The sequence below is a fragment of the Coccinella septempunctata genome, chromosome 9 (assembly GCF_907165205.1).
Source record: "Coccinella septempunctata chromosome 9, icCocSept1.1, whole genome shotgun sequence".
NCBI classification, from domain to species: Eukaryota; Metazoa; Arthropoda; class Insecta; order Coleoptera; family Coccinellidae; genus Coccinella; species Coccinella septempunctata.
In genome coordinates this window covers 3518178-3524286 of record NC_058197.1, presented here as the reverse complement: position 1 = coordinate 3524286, position 6109 = coordinate 3518178, and positions in this window count along the sequence as shown.

Here is a 6109-nt window from a genome sequence, read left to right as displayed (position 1 = left end):
AAAGTTTGTTTCGATTTGCTACCACTCCAATTATTCAACAATCCAAGAAATTTAGATTCCACTCAGATTATCAAAATTTACGAAATGAATCGAAGAAAACTGATAAACACGTACGTGTATCCCTTTCTCTTATTCTACGACACTGACCTAATTCAATTCAATATGGGAACAGCGATGCGTATGCCATTCTTATATCCCCACTCCGAGGCTCGGCCGGCCGATCTACGCGTATTCAATTCAAGAAGCTTCGAAATCACCGTGCCCTTATAAATTCACTAGGAATTACAAATTTTTGTGGTCAAAAAATCACTAAAGTATTTTAATTCCGTTCGAATACCCTTTTTCAAAAATCAACTATTCATTTAATAAACAAAAAATCTAACTCTCACTATAATTAGGGATATATTTTCATTGACTAAACTACTCTTAAACGGTACGAATACGCTCTTTTCTAAAATAGACATAATATTTAATGATTAACTATTCATTTGATGATATAATATCTTGCAATAGAGTCAATAGAAAATGAGGAAATCTAGAAATATGAAAACTAAACGCCCAAACCATAGCAATGTAGGCCCAACTCGTGCTGGCCGACCGTGTATGTATCTAGCAGCGACGTAATACGATGTTCAACTTGGTGATAACTGCGTGCGACGTAGGTGCTGTACGGTACCATAACTTGAAGCGTTTCGCTAGGCTCCTGCGGCTGGCCGACCTAGCGTGTTTAGCGTAAGGACAGAGAACTTCGAAATAAAGTAATTCAGGGCGACTGGGGCGTCATGTTGATCGAATCAAGTTGTAGTACGTTATAATAGGGAACTAATCGAGATTTGAATATCGAAATTGATCATTTGGAATAAGTTGCGAAGAATAAAATAATTTTGATTATATTCTATTTCTCGATTATTTTTGGGTCGGCCCGGCCGACCCTGCATACCCTGACGAGCCGTCATTGCCTCACTATCTCCAAAATTTAAGACGAAAATCGGAAATTATATTCACGCCCAGTACGAAAAGAAGATATTGAAAAAAATTACCAATGCAAGTGATATTCAGTAAAGTGAAAATAAAATATCGCCAAAATAATGTCGAAATTAGACATAGTCAAACTTATGCAAGTTTTTGGCCTTCCAACTTCATTTGCGGTTTAGATTAGATATTTTATGATTTCTATGCTGATCCGGCTATCGAAAATATTCAAAATGATTTTGAAAAGACCGTTTTATAGAAAAAAGTTCTATTTTGAGATGCTGGGGTTCGAACATAAATCGATAATTAATTGCAATATTTCCGAAAAATGCATCAACAATCAAATATCTTATTTCAAAATACTTCAAAGTTCATGCTATACAATTCCTTGTTTTCGCAGGTAGTAATTATGACCAAATCGGTCCGTTGCGGGCGGAAACGTTGAGGGATGGTTTATTGTATTGGTTATACTGTACCTGTGTTATTCTGTACCTGTCACCTAGTCAAAGTAACAAATATTTTACTGTATATTTCAATACGTCAATGGTTTTGAATAGGGTTTTTTTGCTTATCAAGAAATAGTAGTCCCGTAAATCAGTTATGGCACTTTTTTGGTTTCCATGATATTGTTCTGGTTTTTTCTACAGATAAATCCCCTTTCTCTTGACAACGTGAATGTAAATGATGAAAAAGAATTCTCTAGAAATTATTAATTTTGAAATATTGTTTGGAGCAGCGAGATTTGAAACAAACTTAAGAATTGAAATACTAATGCGCTTCAATACTTGCTTATCCAGATAGTTATTATCTGTATCGATAACTTATACTTTTCAATTGTTGATATTTCATCATTTCATAATATCAGAAACGTTTGAAAAAATGAACAGTAATATATAATAGTATATTCTTTCTGTAAGAAAAATACTCTGGACAATTATCATTTAAATTCGCATATGTTTCATAAACTCATAATTATATAAAACACTCTATAATTTCAGGTATTTTTAGTGTTAGGCTCAAGTATCACAAAATAACAAAATATTTTATATGTTCTTTTTAGGTATCATAAATAATGGATTGAACACAATAGGTAAAATATCGCAGGAATTTGGACAGGTTGAAAAACAATCTCTTATGAATTCGCCAACGTTTCGGAACTATTTTGTTCCTTTCTCAAGGCTCATCATACAACTAATAAAAGTAACACTTCAAAATTGGTCATAGGAAGGATAAATCAACAAACAGTCCGACGTGTGACAGTTAAATTGAACGAATGTAATACGTTGATTCCATAGAAATTTTAAGTCACGGCAATCTAATATCGAATCAGACGACGGAACGGGCAATTGGGTGGTGGGGTGCTAGGGAGGGATGGTAGAGGGGCTATATAACAGCGGAGTAGATGTACAAAGTATTCAGTTGTGAATGTGCTTCGTGCTGCAAATATTGTGTTGTGGTTTACATTTTTTAACTTTGATACTATCGAATTTTATCGTTTCATACTTAAATATTTTTTTCATTGTGGAAGACGAGATGGACAGAAAGAAGATCTTGAGAATGGGATTCGAAAAATTGAAGTCTAAACAAATTGACTTGAGGAGAACAGTTCAAATCAGGAATTTTCTGAAGTCACATGTAGGAGAACGAAAAAGAGGAAAAGTTCCGCAGAAAAAATCCGACACTCACGCTGCAAGAAGAGAAGGTAATCAAGATGAACATAGACAAAAAGTCGTGAAGAAAATAAATTCCGATGTTGGAGAAAAAAAGCAGTATGTGTCGAACGGAAATCTGAGAAAACGCTTGACGAGGTCTTTCATTCTGAAGGAGATTCTGAATATGACATCTATTAGAAGAAAAGAAGATCCTAATATCAAACTTTTCAATGTGAATGACTACATTGAGATTTTTAGGAAGAAGGAGAAACCTATAAAATGAAAACTTTTGTAGGATTTGTAACTCCAGCCCGCGCTCTATATTCAAAATGAAATATTAACTTCGAAAAAAATTGAAAATTGTTAGATGTAGAGAAAAGACAACAGTACTGTTTTAAGTACTATGCGTAAAAGACTGAACGCTCCTTGACCTGCGATCAAGAAATAGAAAATTCATAATATTGGAGTGCAAGTCTGATATTTGAATTTACAGCATATTCTTAATGAAACATTGATTTTGAAAACAAATAAAAATTGATAGGGGATCATAAAAGTTAACAGTTAGTACTGTTTCAAGTACTATGCAAAAACAATCCACTGAACGCTTCTTGACCTGCAATCAAGCAATAGGTTATGTATGAATTCAGAGTGCAAGTCTGATAAAATGAATCATTTATGATATAGAGTGTATTCTAAATGAAACATTAGGTTTGAAAAAAAATTAAAAATTGTAAGGTGTACTCAAAAGACAACGTTAGGTCCCGTTTCAAGTACAGTATAAAAAAAATTTAAACTTCAAAATATGACCAGATATACTAATTATCAGCAAAAATTAAGTAGGAGGATATCAAATAAGTGAGCCTTCGAATAAGGGCGATAAATAAACGAAATCAACTCAGATATATGAAAACCAACAACTGTTGATTTGTTTGTCCACTTTTATATCAATGTGTATTATGTTCCTGAATTAATTTCGTTTGTTTTGAGTTATTTCATCCTCTCATTTATTGAGACATTGGTTCACTATAACCAGGATAATTTCCAATCCTGCTTTTTTTTGTCATTCAAGAACATTGTTCTAGGGATTCATCTACTATTTATATCCTACAGATAATTGGAAAAATTTGCTCTTTTCAGTTTCACTAGTTATAATGGCGTCATAGATCTAACGCTACGCTACGCACCGTAATTTTTTATATGTTTTCTCATTATTCCATATGCCAGCTTCAGTTCTCTCGCGAATATTATTATTCCAGTTTCAACCTCAAGAAAAAGGCTACTGCAACCAAAATTTTTCATTATTTTCTCTAATGAATTTCAGCAATCCATTTTAAGAAATTCATGAGGGAAGAAAGTAACTTTTTTATTCGGTTTTTCGAAGTTTTCCATGAGCTATATGGATGTGTAGAGGATGTTTCATTGAAATGAATTAATTTCGAAAGAAATTACCTGAGCCTGAAACAAAGGACAGTTCACAATGACGAATATAATAGACAGATAGAAAAGAAGTCAACGTTCATACTTAATTATCGAAATCTCATTTCTCTTGACAAATACAAAGGGGATTTATCTGTAAAAAAAACCAGAACAATATCATGGAAACCAAAAAAGTACCATAACTGATCTACGGGACTACTATTTCTTGATAAGCAAAAAAAAAAACTATTCAAAACCATTGACGTATTGAAGTATACAGTAAAATATTTGTTACTTTGACTAGGTGACAGGTACAGAATAACACAGGTACAGTATAACCAATACAATAAACCATCCCTCAACGTTTCCGCCCGCAACGGACCGATTTGGTCATAATTACTACCTGCGAAAACAAGGAATTGTATAGCAGGAACTTTGAAGTATTTTGAAATAAGATATTTGATTGTTGATGCATTTTTCGGAAATATTGCAATTAATTATCGATTTATGTTCGAACCCCAGCATCTCAAAATAGAACTTTTTTCTATAAAACGGCCTTTTCAAAATCATTTTGAATATTTTCGATAGCCGGATCAGCATAGAAATCATAAAATATCTAATCTAAACAGCAAATGAAGTTGGACGACCAAAAACTTGCATAAGTATGACTATGTCTAATTTCGACATTATTTTGGCGATATTTTATTTTCACTTTACTGAATGTCACTTGCAATGGTTATTTTTTTTTTAATATCTTCTTTTCGTACTGGGCGTGAATATAATTTCCGATTTTCGTCTCAAATTTTGGAGATAGTGAGGCCTTACAAATGTTTTAGTGTGACTTTCGGACTAATATCAAGTTATTTCCGTATAATTCCCCATTTTGAAAAACGATAGCAGAATATTCCGTATCCAGGAATACCTTGTCAATTTTGGGCATAGTAAGGATAGGATGGATCATAATTCGACTAAAATAGAGGCTTTCATTTAAACAAATTTTTTTCGATGAAAGTACGAAACGAAAGAATTTTTTGGTGGATATGCTGTTAAAAATACATTATGACTTCGACAACAATTCCTGAATGTTGCACCATTCCATCGTTAAAGCATACTGAAAGCTGGAAATCTTGGAAAATTCAAGGTCATGTCACCAGAGTCACATGTTACTCGATGGGGAATCAATGCCGTTTTTCAAGAAACCAAGTTTTTAACTCTTATAATATGAGAATATTTCATTTTTATTATTTATTTATTCATTTATTTATTTATTAATTATTATATACTCAAAATTTTTCGGTTTCCCGGTTAAGACCGGGAATCAGACGACGGAACGGGCAATTGGGTGGTGGGGTGCTAGGGAGGGATGGTAGAGGGGCTATATAACAGCGGAGTAGATGTACAAAGTATTCAGTTGTGAATGTGCTTCGTGCTGCAAATATTGTGTTGTGGTTTACATTTTTTAACTTTGATACTATCGAATTTTATTGTTTCATACTTAAATATTTTTTTCATTGTGGAAGACGAGATGGACAGAAAGAAGATCTTGAGAATGGGATTGGAAAAATTGAAGTCTAAACAAATTGACTTGAGGAGAACAGTTCAAATCAGGAATTTTCTGAAGTCACATGTAGGAGAACGAAAAAGAGGAGAAGTTCCGCAGAAAAAATCCGACACTCACGCTGCAAGAAGAGAAGGTTATCAAGATGAACATAGCCAAAAAGTCTTGAAGAAAATAAATTCCGATGTTGGAGAAAAAAAGCAGTATGTGTCGAACGGAAATCTGAGAAAACGCTTGACGAGGTCTTTCATTCTGAAGGAGATTTTGAATATGACATCTATTAGAAGAAAAGAAGATCCTAATATCCAACTTTTCAATGTGAATGACTACATTGAGATTTTTAGGAAGAAGGAGAAACCTATAAAATGAAAACTTTTGTAGGATTTGTAACTCCAGCCCGCGCTCTATATTCAAAATGAAATATTAACTTCGAAAAAAATTGAAAATTGTTAGATGTAGGGAAAAGACAACAGTACTGTTTTAAGTACTATGCGTAAAAGACTGAACGCTC